A 21,697-nucleotide genomic window follows, 5' to 3' on the forward strand; every position below is an offset into this window, starting at 1 on the left:
GATATTTTGCTTACTGTAGTAACCCTTTTACCCCCAAAGGACGTACTGGTACGTTTCACAAAACTCATCCCTTTACCCCCATGGACATACCAATACGTCCTTGCAAAAACCTATTTAAATTTTTTTGCATATTTTTGATAACTTTATGAGAAACTAAAGGCATTTTCCAAAATAATGAGACCAACCTGACCTCTCTATGACAAAAATTAAGACTTTTAGAGCAATTAAAAAAAAATATATATTGCAAAATGTGCTTGAAAAAGAAAACGGCTGGGGGGTTAAGGGTTGGAAAGTTCCAAATAGCGTTGGGGGTAAAAGGGTTAAGAGAGAGAAACTATGGAAAATTTAACGTCCTCACGTTCTAACTGGGATATCTGTACATCCAAAGTCATTCACATAGAGAAATAGGGGTGAATGTAGTTCGTTGGGACAGGGGTAAGATAAGAGTAGGGCAGTCTAAGGGGTGTCCGGGGGGGATTAGCCCCGAGTGAGTAAATATATAAGGATATGGTTCTTAGGTTAGGTGGAGAACATTAGGTTAGGTTATGTTAGGTTAGGTAAGGTTAGGTTGGTTTGGTTAGGTTGGGTTGGTTAATATAGGTAAGGTTAGGTTGGGTTGGTTAATTTAGGTAAGGTAAGGTTAGGCTAGGTAGGTTAGGTTAGGTGGGGAACATTAGGTTAGGTGATGTCCTTATGTCTGTATGTAAAATGTGGGTTTTCACTCTGTCCCAACAAGCTACAAAGGCTCCTAAATAATAAATAATATAACTTACTTTCTTTCACCATAATTTCTGTACATGTTTTATAAGATATTAGAAAAAGCAGCAATTAAAAATAGAAAAATAACCCACTAATATCACGATACATTACTCATATACAAAATCAGCACCGAACCTTATAAAGCACAAGACTATCGGCGGAAATAACTTAGAGCTAAGTTTTATGTATTTAAGTTGAGCTAAGTTATTTATATTTTCAAATAAAGTCCAAAGTCAGCTTATAAGATCATACACACATACCTTATTACCTTTTACACCCATTAATATGGCGCTGAATATATTTAAAAAGGTATTTTATGGCTGGACCAGACAGTTCTTCCTTCTTTAAGTTGACACGTGAAAACAGTTGTTGCTATATTGGTTAGTTACAAAATCCCCAAAACTCATGATAAAAAATCCCCAAAAAACCACGCAAAAATCCACATTTCCAGAAACATATTTCATTTCTGATCATGTAGGCCTTACTAATATAGAAATTGCTAACTATACTTCATGTAATTGCAAGCAAACTAATTGCAACAATATAAAGGTTTACACATCTTTGTTTCTTCATAGAAATTTGTACAGAATATCCCACGCCAGACACCCAAAATCCCCAGATCTAGGGATAAATCCCCATATCCGGCAACACTGCTGGAAATGACAGCTGAGAATGTAAACAAACTCTTCTTCTTCTTTAAATTTCCTTTAGGAATTCTACTCTTGAGGAAAAAATCCTCTATAATTTTTTTTTCTTTTTAGGAAAAATAGAGCCTTCATATATTGAAGCAATTTAATAGAGCCTTCATATATTGAAGCAATTTAATAGAGCCTTCATATATTGAAACAATTTATCTACTTCATCTTCTAGATCATGAAATAGAATTTTTAGATGATAGCATCTATTAAAACTAAGATCTATACTTTATAAAATATCTTTTTCTTAAACTTCCAAAAGATGAAATTTTCTCTCAAATCAATAACTTTCCTGTTTCATATTATCATAGTGTGAACAAGGTCTTAAAATGATAAAATTCTTTGGAAAACAAAATCCACATTCAAAACAATATTAAATTCTCAAAATGACAAAATTCTTCAAAATAATATAAAGTTTTTGATAATGAAATTTTTGTCCTAAAACAATAGCCTTCCAGTCTCTAATTTACTCCAATTATTAATGAACACCAAAAAGAAACAAATTACTCCTCTTCATCACTATCGGGAACTCTCTTCGTCAGCTCTGGGCAGCTCCAGTTACGCCCGCAGATGCAAGGGTCGACCGAAACCACGTGTTCGCAGATGCCGTCGCACTTGCACTCCTCGTCTTTAACGGGGCATGCAGGTCCAACACCTATTGGGTACAATGAAAAAAATTATAAAAGATGCAAACACCTGTAATTTAGAAATATCTCTTCCCCTCTCTTGGAGCCTTATCTATTCAAATGTGAACATCTACGTTATCTATTAAACGGCAAATCATAAGCCTACAAGTCAGGAGAACGTCTCTTAAAATTTGGGGCATATAGCAAAGTACCAAGGGCTGGGGAGACCATTCAACACTGAAATGGAACTGGGTAAAAATAGTTACCCTACCAAGTAAAAGTAAGAGTTTGGACATAAAGATAAAAAAGGGGGTGCACTCCCAAACACCTTGGACCATATCTTGTTTTCCATACTGTTAAAATATGTTAGAAGTATTTCATTTTCAAATGAATACGGTAACTTCAATCTTGTTAGATAAAAATGATATATCAACTTGGGCACCAGCCGCCCGTTGAGATACTACCGCTAGAGAGTTATGGGGTCCTTTGACTGGCCAGACAGTACTACATAGGACCCTTCTCTCTGGTTACGGTTCTTTCCCTTTGCCTACACAGACACCGAATAGTCTGGCCTATTCTTTACAGATTCTCCTGTCCTCATACACCTGACAACACTGGGATTACTAGACAATTCTTCTTCACCCAAGGGGTTAACTACTGCACTGTAAATGTTCAGTGGCTACTTTCCACTTGGTAAGGGTAGAAGAGGCTCTTCAGCTATGGTAAGCAGCTCTTCTAGGAGAAGGACACTCCAAAATAAAACCATTGTTCTCTATTCTTGGGTAGTGCCATAGCCTCTGTACCATGGTCTTACACTGCGTTGGGTTAGAGTTCTCTTGCTTGAGGGTACACTTGGGCACACTTTTATATCTAGTTTCTCTTCCTCTTGTTCTGTTAAAGTTTTTATAGTTTAAATAGGAAATATTTATTTTGATATTGTTACTATTCCTAAAATGTTCTATTTTTCTTTATTTCCTTATTTCCTTTCCTCACTGGGCTATTTTCCCTGTTGGGGCCCCTGGGCTTGTAGCATCCTGCTTTTCCAACTAGGGTTGTAGCTTAGCATTTAATAATAATAATAATAATAATAATAATGATAATATCTAATTTCATATTTTTCTGAAGTTTTTAATTTTTTCCCTAGATCTTTTAACATCCTGTGCTTATGATAAGTAACTATACTCAATTTTTTTTAATGAGGCACATTTGCACCGACTCACAGCGGTGCCTATTTAGCTCGGAAAAGTTTCCTGCTATCTGATTGGTTAGAATTATCTTGTCCAACCAATCAGCGATCAGGAAACTTTTCCGAGCTAAATGGGCAACCCTGCGAGTCCGTGCAAATCTGCCTCACTAAAAAGAACTGACTATAGTTTGACAATTTTAAGGGTATCGTCAACCATCGTTTTCACACAACCGTTAAGATATAATTGCACATGCAATAACCACTATAATTTAGACACCAAATTGACTGACAATCAAACTCAAACCAATTATGTAAATCTTTACTCACAGTTCTCGATCTCTTCCGTGGTGGTCTGAACATTACGTTCTGTCGTGGATAGGGCCATGGCCTGATCAAAGGTCATTAAGGCCACCAGCGTCACTGTGATGAGGGCCAGCTTCATAATGTAGTGTGGGGGTGATATCTTCAGGCGCCTGTGTTCAAGGTTAAACGTTATAAATAAAAAATTGATTTTTCTAAAATGTTCCATAATGAATCATTATTTTTTTCTAAATAGTTTAAGTAATTTGATAGACAAAATGGAAAATAATAAGGTGTTCTGAGAAAAATAAACATATATACATAAAATACAGATATTGGATTAGCTTTTTTAATCTTACTTTTCTTTATATTTTTTTCACAAAGGGACTAATTTACTTTATAGAAAATTAAATGATTTTTCTATATGAGAGAGAGAGAGAGAGAGAGAGAGAGAGAGAGAGAGAGAGAGAGAGAGAGAGAGAGAGAGAGAGAGAGAGAGAGAGAGAGAGAGAGAGAGAGAGAGAGAGAGTGTAAACATCAATAAAACCAAAATTAACACCTTAACATCTACATATCACTTAAGTTAGCATTAATATAAAAAGTAAAAAACTTTCTTGTAGAAAATAAATAAAAAACTTGGAAAATAAAGCTTATTTCTAATAAGCAAACACAAGAAAATGGCAAAAATCAATTTTAGCAACGTTATAAAAAGTGAAAAATATTAGAAAATGATTGTTAAAGAAAGGTCACTTGGAAACTGGATAAAAAATATCTTTAATAATAAAATATAAAATGCAAAATTAGATTTCGGAAAGATTACTAAAAATTCTAGCAATAAAAATGAATGGGGAACAAAACATTAACTCGAATAATGTCAAGCAATTTGGTTAGCATGAAACAAGAGACTTTTATAAGTACTCACAATACTATCTACGGCTCCGAGCGTTCTGTCAAATCCGGGACACAGCAGCTGACTAAACGAAGGCAGGTAGATGTCTCTTAATTCATGCAGATACTCTACTTAGGCCACCCCTCTCCCGTCCCTTATTTGGAGAGTGCCTGAAATCAGTATTGCAAAGGTGTTATGCAAATACACTGTCGCATCTCGGCTGGGATTAACCCGACTACTGATAAGATGACTCAAAGACACCAGGCAGTCCTCCCATGCTTACAAATGAGGCTTCATCTTCTATTTCTTTATTCGAGTCTTGCATCATTCGAGTCCTCAAAAGTAAAAGGTTGTGTTTACGAGGAATCGCTTCCACAGAAAAACAAGACGGTGCATTTATTCAAATGTATTCTATATAATCTATACAGTACATACACGTGTAGACTTGTACATATGTAATCATTCTGAGTACAGTACTAGTTACATAGAATGATATATTGTTAATTTATTCTTATCTTTTATCTATTTCCTTATTTCCTTTCCTCACTGGGCTATTTTTCCCTGTTGGAGCCCTTGGGCTTATAGCATCTTGCTTTTCCAACTAGGGTTGTAGCTTGGCTAGTAATAATAATAATAATAATAATAATACCGTAACGTGGTGAAAGGGTTTCTGTATCGCCATGACCGGCAAAGCTGTACTGTAATAACCAGGTCCAACCATACTGGGTTGGTTTGCTTCGAGTGATCGGGCAAGTCTCCCACAACCACCGATCTGCAGTTGGCCGGAGTGGTGGTGAAAACTGGCCAAACTCCCAGGCAAGTCTTCCACCACCACCAATCCACAGTTGGCCAGTGTGGTTAATCAGAAAAGACCAAACCCCAGATAAGAATAAGGACTTATCTGAGGCCTTTGTCCTGCAGTGGACTAGGAATAGCTAAATTTGTTGTTGTTGTAGACATGTAGCATATTACAAGAACACAATACTTGGTCAGTGTCCAAGCACCCCTCTCTTAACCCACTCAGGACCAGAGAGAACCAGACAATAGCTGCTGATAACAAGTTATTATATATTAAATTATGTTGGTATTTAAGCCCTAAAACCTGGCACTGATTTTGTGGAGTCTAATCAGTTTGAGCAAGGTTTAAAGGCCGCTCATGAATGGCAAGGGAAAGTGACATTGCCCTATCAAGCAGGACAATGCCCTAGAGACTCCCCATATATATGTACATATGATCAATGCCCAAGCCCCATCTCTCCACCCAAGCTGGGACCAAGGAGGGCCAGGCAATGGCTGCTGATGATTCGGCAGATAGACCTATAGGCTCCCCCTAAACCCCTCATCCTTAGCTCACAAGGATGGTGAGGTTGCAGCGACCAAAGAAATTAACGAGTTTGAGCGGGACTTGAACCCCAGTCTGGTGTTCACCATTCAGGGACATTACCATATCGGCAGCTGAAAACCTTAATAGTGATATCTGTGACAGTGAAGTTCAACTATATGATATTAATTTGTTTCCTCTTCATTTACTGTTTTTATCATCATCTCCCGTCTCAAACATTCTCGTCAGGCAAAATGATGCAACCCTTCTCCAGCCTAACAATACATTATGCAAAGGGCAAGAAATAAGGCGATAATGTCTTCGCCTAGTCAGTCGAAACTCGTTCAGAGCAGAAATTGTGTTGTGTAACTCACTCCTATGACCCCCACTCTCTCTCTCTCTCTCTCTCTCTCTCTCTCTCTCTCTCTCTCTCTCTCTCTCCCTATAAGTCCCGAAGGCACTGCTGGAATGACTAAGCAGCTGAAGGAACAGAGAGTAAACATCGGGAAATCCAAAAATCTTGTTTTCACATGTCACCTAATCAGGTATTCTATGCTATGTAATAATAACCAGATTGGCTTGTATAAACTAGTTACAAATTCTAAGACAAATTCAACATGGATTTCAATGCAAGACTGAGAGTTGTTATTTTCTTTGTTCATAATTTTGTATTCTGTTCCCGTAAGATTTTTCGACTTCGAATTACTGATTGGATTGAAGTTTGCGCTTCAAAATTTTAAGACTATTTACTATATTTTATTGTTTCCTATTTATTTTGATATTTGGACTTACAGAATTTTTTCCATATGACTCAGGACTATGAAATAATCACTGTAGTTAAAATGAGATTGGACAACACGATGGAGAAAATGAAATGGCTTAAAAGTCACAGCCCAAGTAGCTTCTACAATAGGTAGTAGGTTGCCCAAGGCACCAGCCACCCATTGAGATACTACCACTAGAGTTATGGCATCTTTTGACAGTTCATTTTCCCCTTGCCTACACATACACCGAATAGTCTGGCCTATTCTTTACATCCTCTGTCCTCATACACCTGACAACACTGAGATTACCAAATAATTCTTCTTAACCCAAGGGGTTAACTACTGCACTGTAATTGTTCAGTGGCCACTTTCCTCTTTGTAAGGGTAAAAGAGACTCTTTAGCTATGGTAAGCAGCTCTTCTAGGAGAAGGACATTCCAAAATCAAACCATTATTCTCTAGTCTTTGGTAGTGTCATAGCCTCTGTACCATGGTCTTCCACTTTCTTGGGTTAGAGTTCTCTTGCTTGAGGGTACACTCGGGCACATTATTCTATCTAATTTCTCTTCCTCTTGTTTTGTTGAAGTTTATATAGTTTATATAGGCAATATTTATTTTGATGTTACTCTTCGTAAAATATTTTGTTTTTCCTTTTTTCCTTTCCTCACTGGTCTATTTTCCCTGTTGGAGCCCCTGGGCTCATAGCCTCCTGCTTTTCCAACTAGGGTTGTAGCTTAGTAAGTAATAATAATAATAATAATAATAATAATAATAATAATAATAATAATAAGTCCCTCTAGGTCAGATATTTCAACTAACAGCAAATCTTTGTGGCCAGAACTAGCCAAGTCTAATGCTATTTTCCCTTTTGGAGCCCTTGGGCTTATAGCATGCTGCTTTTCTAACTAGGGTTGCAGCTTACCTAGAGGAAGTAATAATAATAATAATAATAATAATAATAATAATAATAATAATAATAACTTGACTCAGTGGTATGGCTAAACCACTTACTAAAGGGATTTTGACATAGGAAAAATCTATTTTTTGGGTGAGATAGCCATGTTGTCCTGATGGAAGTTTCCTTTGGCTGCTTCCTACTGTATAATATTTCTGCGAGTGATATTACCAGAGAATTACCGTCAGGTATCACAGGGTTCCAACCCCCGGAACGACTATCCGTAGATATCGTGTATAATCAGGGTCGTATTTGAAGATAACCATAGGTATCTGCACCCCCAATAGACTTTACCCAGTCTAATCCACTAAGGGGAAGGATAAGTGAGGAGCCGTTACATATCCCATTACCTTTCGGTGCTCTCACTAATAAACAAGAAATCTTCATGGCAGTTTTCATCTACGATAATAGTTAAAATACCTTGTAACTATATAGGTCTGGGCTGTAATTTAGTTCGGACAAGTGTCCTACTTTCATACCCTTGCCAGAATGGTTGTTGCTACAGGAAAAACCCCACGGCTGTATTATTATTATTATTATCTGCTAAGCTACAACCCTAGTTCAGGATGCTGTAAGCCCCAGGGCCCCAACAGAGAAAATAGCCTGGTGAGGAAAGGAAGAAAGGAATATAAAATATTTTAAGAAGAGTTAACAATATTAAAATAACTATCTCCAACATACACTATAAAAACTTTAACAAAACAAGAGGAAGAGAAACTAGATAGAATAGTGTGCTCGAGTGAACCCTCAAGTTAGATAACTCTAATTTAGGTAGATGTACAGCAAAATGGCATAAAGAATACAAGAACAAGGGTACATTAGAAAAGCTAGGGGACGAATTGATTATGAGACTTAGGTTTATGTGCTTCCAATGCAAGAGCCCGTGTCACATTTAATGTGGGGTAATCAAAGTACAAACTAAATGAAATTTAGGCTCAGCACACTAGAACCCAAGGGTTCACTTAGTAACTCGGTTATTTTACAAATAATTACTTTATCAAAGATATGTAAATTCAGGTTATAACTCCCTAATATGACTAACTTCACATAAGAGATGCATGAAGTTACTCAATAATCAAACAAGCATTAAGAGTTATAACAGCTATTATATTTGAATATTATTATAAGAGCCAATGACATTGGTAGGATCCACATTAAGGCTTCAGGTCTCCATCACTTCGATTACAAAGGCCTCGTCTTTGACGGGCTAGAGTCTTTATGGAAACATAATACCAACGAAAGGAAAATCTGCTTTACACTGATATAATTTCTCTTTAAAAGGCATCCGTGAGTACATTAAGTGACTTACCCTTAACAGGGAAAATAAAACTGCTGTAGCAGCCATAGGGGATTCAGCATTATGAAGCTTCATCTGTGGTGGATAATGTGGGAGGGTGGGCTGTGACACCCTAGCAGTACCAGCTGAACTCTGTTGAGTCCCTTGTTAGGCTGAAGGAACGTAGAGAGTAGAGGTCCCCTTTTTGTTTTGTTTCTTTGTTGATGTCGGCTACCCACCAAATTGGGGAAGTGCCTTTGGTATATGTATGTATGTATGTATGTATTAAATTTTAAGAGAAACTGATGGACAATGATCAATGGAAGGACTCATTTTCTCATACATTTTATTGCTGGCAAATATTGGAGAAGACCATGCTTACCATTTAATGGTGTAAAGGCCACGCACGAATGGCAGAGGCAAGGGACAGTCACACTGTCCTAGCAAACAAGACAATGCCCTAGAGATCAATCATATAAACATATGATCAGCACCCAAGCCCCTCTCTACCCAAGCTAGGACCAGGGAGAGCCAGGCAATGGCTGCAGATGAGTCAGCAGCTAGACTTATAGGCTCTCCCCAAAATCCCCATCTTTAGCTCACAAGGATGATAAGGTTCCAGACACTAAAGGAACTAACTAGTTTGAGCGGGACTCGAACCCCAGTCTGATAATCACCAGGCAGACGTTACAAATAGATAACATCAACACTAATCTAAGTTCTTTCACATTTGTATGAGGACCACGACTAGCTCCTTATGCAATGAGATCATGTCTAGCTAATAAGACTCGTAACAAATTCATCATTGAATTCGAGATACCTACGCAAATCAAGACCCAGCAGATATGGAAAAGTAACTTTTACACGATTATCCCAAGCCAATCATAAATTCCTTGAACAGGATGAAATAGGCATTAGCATATGCCATCAAATCACATGATAAAATTACTTCCAGGTAAGGTAGAAGCCGTCTCGGGAGATTTGGCCATGACAGTCCACTCTGCTGTATAACCAAAGAACAATCACCACAGATAAATAAACGGTTAATTCCACCATATAATATGCAACCACCAGTAAATATTTCTATACAGGAGGGACTAGCTTGTTCCATTGCAGTAAATATTTCTATACAGGAGGGACTAGCTTGTTCCACTGCAGTAAATATTTCTATACAGGAAGGACTAGCTTGTTCCACTGCAGTAAATATTTCTATACAGGAAGGACTAGCTTGTTCCACTGCAGTAAATATTTCTATACAGGAGGGACTAGCTTGTTCCACTGCAGTAAATATTTCTATACAGGAAGGACTAGCTTGTTCCACTGCAGTAAATATTTCTATACAGGAAGGACTAGCTTGTTCCACTGCAGTAAATATTTCTATACAGGAAGGACTAGCTTGTTCCACTGCAGTAAATATTTCTATACAGGAGGGACTAGCTTGTTCCACTGCAGTAAATATTTCTATACAGGAAGGACTAGCTTGTTCCACTGCAGTAAATATTTCTATACAGGAAGGACTAGCTTGTTCCACTGCAGTAAATATTTCTATACAGGAAGGACTAGCTTGTTCCACTGCAGTAAATATTTCTATACAGGAGGGACTAGCTTGTTCCACTGCAGTAAATATTTCTATACAGGAAGGACTAGCTTGTTCCACTGCAGTAAATATTTCTATACAGGAAGGACTAGCTTGTTCCACTGCAGTAAATATTTCTATACAGGAAGGACTAGCTTGTTCCACTGCAGTAAATATTTCTATACAGGAAGGACTAGCTTGTTCCACTGCAGTAAATATTTCTATACAGGAAGGACTAGCTTGTTCCACTGCAGTCTTGGAAAGTAACTAATTTTTGGTATAAATGTCAGGAACTACTGACGATGCCCTTGTATGGTTGTAGATCAACTGGTTGAAGTAATAGCCGAGGGAGGAGAAACAACGGTAGATGATAGCCCTTCCACCAAGCCTTAGGACTCCCTGATCCAGTCCTTCAGGAATTGAGAGGGGCTGGCTCACATCGGAGGTAACGCTAGATTACCTTGATGGAATCTACTCCCCCTCATCTTGCCAGTAGAATCAAGCATTGGATATGTCTCCGTCCAGTTCAGAGTTGAAATAAGAAAATCCTCTACAAGTGGCATGGCCTGGATCACAGGCTACTGGCTGGACTGAGGTTTCCTCCACCTTCCCTTATGCCCCTTGCTAAGAGAGAAAAGGCTTTTGGAAGAATCTTCATCTTTTAACCTAGTTGGTCTCCCAACACTAGCAGATCATACAAGGCATCAGTTAACACTTCTGGTTGGCTGAGACTATGTAAGGGTTCTATTCAGACATCACGAACTATACTAATATAGCGTGTATCTAATGTCCGTCCTCATACTGAAAATACCGTTCCTTTTCCTCCTGAAAATAGTCCCATCAATCTTCTCAGTAGAGTACAACCCACCATCAACTTACACTCCTTGGTTTAACAATGAGACTACCTTTATACACTTTAACTTCCTAGATGGATCCACAAGCACATCCAGGAGGGCATTCAGCAAAGCTTGGACTTAAGGCACTTGTTTGGTACAGTGCTGAATATGGTCTTCTGTAACTTGACATACTCCATCAAAATTTACTAGTTAGAGTGGGGACTGACAAGGTGCTCCCCCTTTCGGGAACTTCCTACACCTCGCTCACCCTCTGCAACAAAGGCTTGAGTGAGATTTTTGTAATTGACAGTGCATACAAAACCACGAATGGTACACAGACATGTAATTTTCACAAACCTTTAGTAGTATGTAAAAAATCCATTAGCTTTCAACTGCAATTTTCAGTGTCTGTCTTTATTCCTTAAGCCCCTTCCACAATAGGGGCAAATGCATGGCGGCCAGGCACTTACCAGTTTTGTGGTATGGGTGCCAATCGCGATTACATATGATGTCATATACGAGAAATCCAAGGGCAAACCAGCGAAGTGCCCGCCATTGAGGCCCCGGATGGACACCTGACTACGAACAACACTGCCAGGCACAACACACTCCAATTTGCCAGGCATCTGGTCCAAGTTATATGTTCGCCTGCCTTGGGCTGTTTGATGCGGTAACACTGTTCCAAAGTAAGAGAACTGCGAGCAACTTAAAGAGTACCGGTCCAGCACTTGTTCCTCGTGTAAAATGGGCTTCAGTTACATTGTCAAGTCATGAGCCTGACAGCTATCACAAGAGGGTTAACATGGCTTCTTTGATAAAACGTTGCTATAGGATAAAGCTTTGTTTTAGGTGAAGTTGACTCGTAGAAGCAGAGAGCAAAGTTTTGTATAGGTTTTTTCGTACGATTACCGAAGTAACGAGAGCTATGCTCGTCGATGGTTAAGACATGGGAGGTGTCATTACCTGACTACGAAGTTGCGTTTTTCACAAATGCCAATACGATATGACATTTCCATAACATCTACTGTAAAGTATAAATGTCAAAGTTTTATTGGTCTTGCAAGGTAACTTTAAAAAGTTGTGTAAACATCACCCTATCAGTCATTGTAATGCAAGGGCCAATGTTCAGATCATGATGCAAGAGTTGCAGCAATCTCTAAAATAACTCAGGACCTTAATATCAAATGTTACTGAAGAAAATGTGAAGCAAAAAGCAGCATTTCTCCACATTAATAGACGAAAAATATCTCAAAATAGCAAGTCGAAGAAATTTCTTCTTTTAAGACTCTATAGTTCTCTGCAAGTTTTGGGTATAATCTTATGCTATCTTTGCTTGGAAATCCTTGTTGTAATGTGTATCTAAGGTCTGTAGTAACATTCTGTTGACAGATTTCGTAATGTTACTTGTAACACGGCTTCAACACAAACTTCTCGTTATACATATTCTGTTTGATGATTGTAAGTTCCAGTTTCGAGACAAGATTGTAAAATTTATGTGGATTCATTCTCAGTAATTTTTGAAATCTTGTTCAGATTCACTTTACAACTCCTGCAGTATATTGTAACTTGAAAAATTTTCTTGCCTTTGCATCCGCTTTGTACTAACTTGTCTTTTTCTAGCACATAATAATACAAGAGAATTTTATATTTCCGTGCAACTCCATTTTCTTGTCACTCTTACAGCAATCCATCTTGCTGCCGTCACCCAGCTCTTGCTGCTCAACTGTCATCACTTGGACGGTACAAACAGCTGGGGCTGTGGCTGTGGCACCCTAGCAGTACCAGCCGAACTCGGTTGAATCCCTTGTCAGGCTGGGAGGAAGGTAGAGAGGATATGTCCCCCTTTTTTTTCATTTGTTTGATGTTGGCTACCCCCCCAAAATTGGGGAGATGCCTTTGTATATATAATATATATACAAACAGTGTTCGTAGGGAATTTAATCCTATGCAACATAAGCAGGTCTTCCAGCTAAGTTCAATCCAAAATTAAATAACTGTTCTCTAGTCGTAAGTAGTGTCAGAGCCTCTGTACCAATCTTCTTCCATTGTCTTGTTATAGTTTTCTTGCTCGTGGGTACGCTGAAGCACATTATTAAACTTGTTACCTTTCTTCAATGGGCTTTTTCTCATGTTGGAACCCTGAGCTTATGGCATCCGGCTTACCCTAAGAGGGCGGTAATTAGCAAGTAAAAATAATAAGTATATTTTTGGGCTCAAGCCATGTCGTCCTGATGGAAGTTCCTTAAAGTAGCTTCCTAAGGGATTTATGTACTACAGTGATATTCCCAGAGAATTTTACCTTTAGGTATCCAGAATTCTAACTCCTGGCACGAATATCCTTAAATTTTCTCTCAAGGATATCGCATAATATCAGAGGACGTATTCTTGACACGCCACATAGCAATCTGCACCCCTAATAGCGTTTACACTTCGAGGAGGTGTGGCAGAATAGAAGGGGAGCCGTATCAAGGTTACCCCCCCCTTCTCGTACTACTATTGAGTATGACAACAGCGCCACCTCCACGATGGCGGACATTCCTTATTTTGTAGTGATTTCGCTGGGTGGAATTCCCTGTTGATCTAACTTTGATCGTTTTGCAAGGATTATAATTATGCTTTCTCCATCTTCTTCCGTCTCTGGAAAGTTGAGTATCAGGTCTTTACAATGAGTATATTTTAGCTCCTGTTTCACAATGAAATTAGAGTAATTTATTGTGCCTAAGAGCTAGGCCTGTTACTGGAGGCGCCCTGGGCGCCGTTGTTCGTTAGGCATGTGTTATTTAGTTAGCAGAACGACTTTCCAGTTTTAAATAGCATTAATTAATTATTTTATTTAGCTATTTAGGCAATTATACTTGTAAAGATATTGATAATGTGCATAATTTTCCTTTCCATGTTGATCGTATGGTTAGAGTTTCGGTGATTTAGGTAACCGAGATCTCGACTCACCTAGGTAACCTAACCTAGGCGTTTTATTATACGTTCAGACATTTCCCCGGTTACCCTCGTGTATTGTTTTTCAATTCAAGTGGAGACTGATACCTCCTAGAATTATATGAAACATTACACGTCTCCATGGAGATTTAAGGGTGTAATCTCTTTTCCCCTCTGAGTGTAGCTTCAGGCTACAACCCTAGTGGTTGTGCCATGAATTTTATTCAGACATGACTAGCCTAGGGTTTTTCCCGTCTCTTCCCTTAATCGCTGGTTGTGGTATACCAGCAGGTTTTGGTATTCAGTCAGAATCTCAGTGTACTTAGTCTTGTGTCGGCGACCTGCCGGCAGGGTGAATGGGTTGTAGGATACCATCATTCCCCTGCCGGCTAGGCTGCCGGCATTGGAGGCTAGCCCTCCCTAGCCGCACTTGAAGTAGTGGTAGGATACCATCTTCTCCTTACGACTAGAAGACTAGTTCTGTGCCGCAGTCCCCTAGGCTGAAGAGTAGTATTCTTCTTTTGCCTAGGATGACGCGACACTGGAACTCTGTTTCTCCCTTGTTGAGAGGAGGTAGCAAACCATCCCCTTAACTGTATTGGCAGTCTCTAGGTTGGAGAACTGAGACTCTCCTGTCGCCTAGGATACTGCCAATACTGAAACAGTTTCTTTTAAAGAGGTGGTAGGGCTGACAATTTTGCCAGTTCCTTTCACACGCTATACAGGACCCTGTTCCCTACCCCTCTGTCCTCTTTAGATGGCCGAGCCATTGTCTTTCATTGGGCCGGCATCCTGCAACCTTACCGTTGCCGATGGGTTGCCGGAGCCGGCCAGACTCCCTCTCTAAACCTCTGTCCGGCTGCCGGTGGCTATGTTAGCTGCAGGCAGCCATGACAACTGTCGGCAGCCATGTTGAATGTCAGTAACCATGTCTTTCAACTGCCGGCGGCAATGCATACTGCCGGTAGCCACATCATCTATCGGCAACTATAGTCTCTGCCGGTGGCTGGCACCTGGCGGTTGCCGGCGACCATGATGGCGGTGAGTGGGAAGTCCCTTCTGTCACCAAGGTTCTTCAGTTCTCCCTTGGACTACTAACCACAGGTTCTGTTGCCGGAATACCGCCGGCCAGGCCGGCACAGATAAGTGCTGACTCAGATGGCAGCACGCAGACTGTACTGGTACTGCCAGAGGCTAGCCTGCTGGCAGTGTATCGGCAATAGTACTGTACCTGGATGGAAGCCTGAATGGTACATTCTCCCCTTCCATTAGAACCTTCTCTCTGGAGAAAGGCAGTAAAATTAGACTCTTCCATCCTTAATTACTGTATACATACACAGTAAGGAGTAGCCTTTACTCCATGCTATCTCTCTCTCTCTCTCTAGCTAGCATGCTGGATATGCCGGCAACATGCAGGCTGAACTACAGTGTATGTTATACAGGTAGCCAGTATATCTGCAGTATAGAATATACTGCAGATAGAAAACTACTATATATATCATACTAGTAGTTATTTCCAATATATCTTGGGTATCCCTACACAGGTATCTGCTGAACCCAATCCCATATTGAATGAATATAATTTCTTCAATATCCTGATTAGAAATCAGTCTTTGGATTACCCTACAATGTTAAATATCATCAAGGCAGGGGTGTTACAATCCTAACCCTTAAAGGGTAGAGCCTTTATCCTCGAGTCGCCCTGATCAGGAAACTCTATAATTTAATATTGTAAGGAAGGCTATGGCAAATAGGCTGAGTGGGATACACAAATATATGTCTATTTTTCCTAGTCCAGCTGGACCGTGCTGTCAAAGGCAGCATACTGACTGAACTACAATATATAATTGTACATTAACCAGTAATTTGCAATATAGACATACTGCAAATAGAAAACTACAGTACCATTATACAGTAGTAATTTCTAACATACCTTGGGTACCCTTATGCGAGCATTCTGCTGGTACCGCTCCTACATTGAAAGAATAGCGTTTCTTCAATATTCTGATTGAGAATCAGTAATCCTGACCCTACAGTATTAACAATAAAAATGGACAGTGAATTAGTACTTCTCTACCCCTAGGGGTAAGAACCCTTCTAGTTGGATTTCCTTGATAGAGGAATCTCCATATAGTTAATACCAAGGGGAGGTAACAGCATTTTCTTGCAGGGGGTACACAAGTATGTCTCCTACTATCCCTCTGTAGCTTACTATCCTATGCTATTCTGTCATAGATGACCTTTGCCTATTGATTATCAGGGAGATAATCCTTTGTATACTCATTCTGTTTTCCTTTCTTTACAGGAGGAACTCCAGATACCTTGTGCCGCAGTCTCCTGCAAGGCCAAGAGTAGGTGTTCTTACGGTCATAAATAATTGCAGGTTTCATGCCCACTGCAATATTATTTCCGGATCCCTACATTATTGGAACCCGCAGGTTTGCAATATATGTCGGACATTTATGTCCGGAGGTTTCGAGTATCCCAAGTCTACAGAGACTAGAGATACAGCTCAATACAAATTACGCAACTGGGTGAGAGGCTTCCAGAAAATCTCTCCGGGACCTTACCTACCTGATGATAGGATGCGTAAGCTACTATTTCCGAAAGCAAGTAAGGAAATAGTGGTGCCTCAGGCACCAACTACATCCCCTGACGGCCAGATAGCCTTTGGGAAGGAGGGCAAAAAGTGCCCCAGGGTAGAAGAGGAAAATGTCGAGTCGGAATTTCCTCCGCCTTATTGCCATAGGCTCTAGAGCCATCGACGTCGACATCTTCGTCTTCTGCCCCTCTATCAGATAGAATGGAATAATTATGTATCCAAGTGAATAATCAAATAGAGAGCTTGCGTAAACAAAACGAAAAGCAGGAATTAAAACGCAAGATAGAGCCTCGCAAAGCTTCTCTTGTCGTTTCCTAAGGGTCATTCAAACGACCCATGGATCAAGACCTAGCAGCATGCTCTCAAACCAATCCCTGGAGGTTTGCGGAGCTGATGCCAATTTTAAATGGCAAACTCTACATCTTGGAGAAAATGGATGCTGTTCCTTTGGACAAAATTCAATTTTGGCCAAGCTTTGATGCTTTCCCTAATTGTTTTGTTCGACTGAGGTATGAACCTAAGTCAAGAAAAGGAACGGAATCAAAGGAGATAGTTTCCACTTTTGCAAATTCGGCTTGCCAGTTCATTTAAAGATGGGACTAACTCGTTCAAACTATTCTACCTTGATGGTCAAGAGCAAAGCGCTTCAACCTCAACTGGAAGTCTATTGGATCCTTCCTTCTAAAAGCCTAGTATTTTGCCGAGGCTACAGCAAACAGCCATATTTCAAATGCTATGAATTCAACAAAATATATTCTGCAGTGAAAAATAAGGGAGGAACTTTAAATTATACTGTGCAATTTAACTGGGAGGAACGTAGAGAGGAGAGGTCCCCTTTTTATTTTCATTTGTTTGATGTCGCTAACCCCCAAAGTTGGGGGAAGTGCCTTTGTATATGTATGTGCTATTTCACCTTTAAAAATTATTGCAAGAACCTTAATACTTAGCAATAAAAGGATTAAATATAAACAAAATTAGACATCTAAGACATTTATTGCAGTCACCAAGTATATAACTTAAATTAATCACTAGGGAGACTGGCAATTACCGTATATCCGGAAGTTGGGATCGGGTAAAAGCTAGGCATGGCAAGCAAGCTTACCTGACCCACCGTTACATTTATCACAATATCTTCGTGTACTCTTACACATTGGTACTATTCAGAATCTAAGTCTAATGTCATTTTTGCCTGTTTTTCATCTTTTTCTTGGCCTTTCATTTATTTTTAAATAAAGTTGAGAAAGTAGAATATTCAGAAATTAAAATCTTGTCTTGTACTCTTACATATTGGTACTTATCAGAATCTATGTCCAATATAATATTTGGCAGATTTTAATCTTTCTTGGCATTTCAATTGTTATGTCAAGTTGAAAAAGAATATTTAGAAATTAAAATCAATCCCATTTAGCAGTAGAATACATTAAATACTCCACGACTATTTATCTTTATACACAGCAATATATTTTTTTTTCTAAGATCGGTACCATTTCTATTATGAGTGGCGAGCTGACAAAGTTGTTGGATTTGTGGCCTATTCCGTGTGGCAACATTACTGTCTGGACTCGCACCTAGGTGGCTCCAGCAAAAATTAAGTCTGTAGTCCCCATCACTTGCAACATTTGTTTTTGTGTATGGGGCCATCAAGAAATTTTATCAGTCCTATTTCCTCTTGATGTCTCACAGGATTATAATACAGGAGAGGGGGTTCCCAGCCCGCTCGTCCCGTCCCTTTTAGTCACCTCTTACGACAGGCAGGGATAAAAGTATACATGGGTAAGAGTGGCAAATGGACGAGTGGTAGAAAGGGCGTTAATGGATTGTGTGTTGATAACTAAAAGAATGTTTGGAAGATTGAAAGACGTGCAAGTGTTTAGGGGTATGGCTAACGGTATGTCTTATTTTTTGGTGGAAGGAAAACTAGTTTTAGCAAGAGTGGGGAATAGAGTAGGTGGATGTAAAAGGGAGCTAGTGAGGGTTGAAGAGCTAATAAAACCGGGGGTAAAAACTAAATATAAAGTTGAAAATGGCATATGACGAAGTGTAAGTAAGAGAAACTGGTAATTTAGGGGAGGAGTGTAAGTTAGTAAAAGAAAATTTTGTTGGGATTGCAAGTGATGTGTGTGGCAAGAAGGTTGTTGGAGGCAGCAAGAGGAAGGGCAGTGAATGGTGGAATGAAAGAGTGGAAGAGAAAAAGAGGGCTTTTGAAGAATGGCTGCAGAGTAATAGTGAAGAGAAGTATGAAAGATAGAGAAAAATGTGGAAGTAAAGCGCAAGGTAAGCGAGGCAGAGGGCAGCTGACCTGAGGTGGGGTCAGGAATTGGGTCATTCATATGTAGAGAATAAGTATTAGTTTTGGAAAGAAGTGAAGAGAGTAAGGAAAGCTGGTTCAAGAATTGAGGAGTAAGGAAAGCTGGTTCAAGAATTGAGGAGTAAGGAAGGCTGGTTCAAGAATTGAAGAGTAAGGAAGGCTGGTTCAAGAATTGAAGAGTAAGGAAGGCTGGTTCAAGAATTGAAGAGTAAGGAAGGCTGGTTCAAGAATTGAAGAGTAAGGAAGGCTGGTTCAAGAATTGAAGAGTAAGGAAGGCTGGTTCAAGAATTGAAGAGTAAGGAAGGCTGGTTCAAGAATTGAAGAGTAAGGAAGGCTGGTTCAAGAATTGAAGAGTAAGGAAGGCTGGTTCAAGAATTGAAGAGTAAGGAAGGCTGGTTCAAGAATTGAAGAGTAAGGAAGGCTGGTTCAAGAATTGAAGAGTAAGGAAGGCTGGTTCAAGAATTGAAGACAGTGAAAGATGGAAATGGAAGGTTGTTAAAAGGAGGAGGCAAGGAAAAGGTGGACGGAGTATTTTGAAAGTTTACTGAATGTTGAGGATAATAGGGAGGCAGATATAATTGCTGTTGCAGGTGCTGAGGTGCCGGGAGATGAGGATGAGAGAGATTACAATTGAGGAAGTGAGGAGAGCACTAGATGAAACGTGAGTAGGAAAAGCATCTGGTATGGATGGTGTGAGAGCCGAGATCAAAGGAAGGGGGTGTGACTGTACTTGAATGGTTGGCGAGATTGTTTAATGTGCGTATTGTGTTGTCAATGGTACCAGTAGATTGGGTTTGTGAGTGTATTGTACCACAACAAGGGTAAGGGAGATTTACACGAGTGTTGTAATTCAAGGGGTATTAGTTTGTTGAGTGTACAGTAGTTGGTAAAGTGTATGGTAGAGTACAGATTAATAGGATTAAGGATTAAACAGAGAATGCAATCTTTGAAGTACAGGGTGGTTTTAGAAGAGGTAGGGGTTGTATGAATCAGATTTTTACAGTTAGGCAGATATGCGAGAAATATTTAGCAAAAGGTAAGGAGGTGTATGCTGCATTTATGGATCTGGAGAAAGCATATGATAGTTGAGATAGGGAAGCAATGTGGAATGTGATGAGGTTATATGGAGTTGATGAAAGGTTGTTGCAAGCAGTTTAAAGTTTCTACTAAGGTAGTAAAGCATGTGTTAGGATAGGAAATGAAGTGAGCGATTGGTTTCCGGTGAGTGGGACAGAGACAGGGATGAGTGATGTCACCGTGGTTGTTTAACTTCTATGTTGATGGAGTGGTGAGAGGTGAATGCTCGAGAGCTTGGACGAGAATGACCATGAATGGGAGGTAAATCAGTTGTTTGCGGATAATACTGTACTGGTTGAAGACGCGGAAGAGAAGCTTGGCCGATTAGTGACAGAATTTGGAAGTGTGTGAGAGAAGGAAGTTGCGAGTTAATGTGGGCAAGAGTAAGGTTATGAGATGCACGAGAAGGGAGGGTGGTGCGAGGTTGAATGTCATGTTGAATGGAGAGTTACTTGAGGAGGTGGATCAGTTTAAGTACTTGGGGTCTGTTTTTGCAGCAAATGGTGGAGTGGAAGCAGATGTACGTCAGATTGAGTGAAGGATGCAGTGTGGGGGGCAGTTAAGGGAGTAGTAAAAAATAGAGGGTTGGGAATGAATGTTATGAGTTCTGTATGAGTGATTGTACCAACTGTGATGTATGGATCTGAGTTGTGGGGAATGAAAGTGACGGAGAGACAAATAGAATGTGTTTTAGACTTTATGTCTAAGGAGTATGGCTGGTGTATCTCTATTAGATCAGAAGTAGGGGATTCAGCATTATGAAGCTTCATCTATGGTGGATAACGGGGGAGGGTGGGCTGTGCCACCCTAGCAGTACCAGCCGAGCTCCTTGTCAGGCCGGGAGGAACTTAAGGAGACGTCCCCCTTTTTTTATTTCATTTATTTGATGTTTATCCCCCCAAAATGGGGGAAGTACCTTGGTATATGTATGTATTTCCTCTTGACACCTTAATTACTCAATTCTTTAAACATCAAATAAAATTTCTTTCCTTCAATAAACCTTACCATGTTACTTTTTCAAGTACTGTATAAAGCCCCACCTAGACAATGCGGGGGAAACAGTTCTAAGACCTTTGAAGAAATGTTCTAACATGCCAAGGAAATAATTGCTAACGGGTGACAATTAATCTCAATCACTCAACAGAAAAATAAGTCTTCGCCGACTCACTCAGACAATCGTTCAGCCACAATCCTCTTCAGGTACACTTTCAGCCGTGGGGAACCTCCAATATAACGTAGACCGTAGCCAGTGAAATATTCGATCCCTGGGGGAAATGAATATGGTTAAAAAAACCTTAACACTTAAAACACTTCCTTCTAATCTTAGTCCTGCCAATTCTAGCAATACTGTAAAACTGACTTATCAGAAGTTCCTTCCAGACCAAGTAGACAAAACCCAAGTCTGTAACATAGTAAAGTATTCTATAGCCTGGATAAGGTTTGACTTTCTCGTACTGAATAACTACCTTTAAATTAACCTCCTATTACCAAGTCAACACACCTACATAAGCAAACTAAGTTGATGACCGTAAGATTACAACTTGTCTAAGGGGCTCGACTCCAGGAAAAACAGATGGTCCACCTAAGTATCTAT

General features: G+C 39.7%; 1 long non-coding RNA gene across 2 annotated transcripts; it reads right to left on the minus strand.

Moving 5' to 3' along the window:
• Positions 1 to 1,537: 1,537 nt before the first annotated feature.
• On the minus strand, positions 1,538 to 21,290 carry LOC137626480 (uncharacterized). 2 transcript variants are annotated; one of them, XR_011041039.1, is made up of 4 exons: positions 21,272 to 21,290; positions 4,489 to 4,625; positions 3,594 to 3,739; positions 1,538 to 2,109 (listed from the first exon to the last, which is right to left on the minus strand). It is a non-coding gene; the product is annotated as an uncharacterized lncRNA (long non-coding RNA). The 2 variants fall into 2 exon arrangements; XR_011041038.1 differs by having other exon boundaries at positions 4,489 to 4,790; positions 21,272 to 21,286.
• Positions 21,291 to 21,697: the final 407 nt, after the last annotated feature.

The sequence above is a fragment of the Palaemon carinicauda genome, chromosome 34 (genome assembly GCF_036898095.1).
Source record: "Palaemon carinicauda isolate YSFRI2023 chromosome 34, ASM3689809v2, whole genome shotgun sequence".
Classification (NCBI taxonomy): Eukaryota; Metazoa; Arthropoda; class Malacostraca; order Decapoda; family Palaemonidae; genus Palaemon; species Palaemon carinicauda.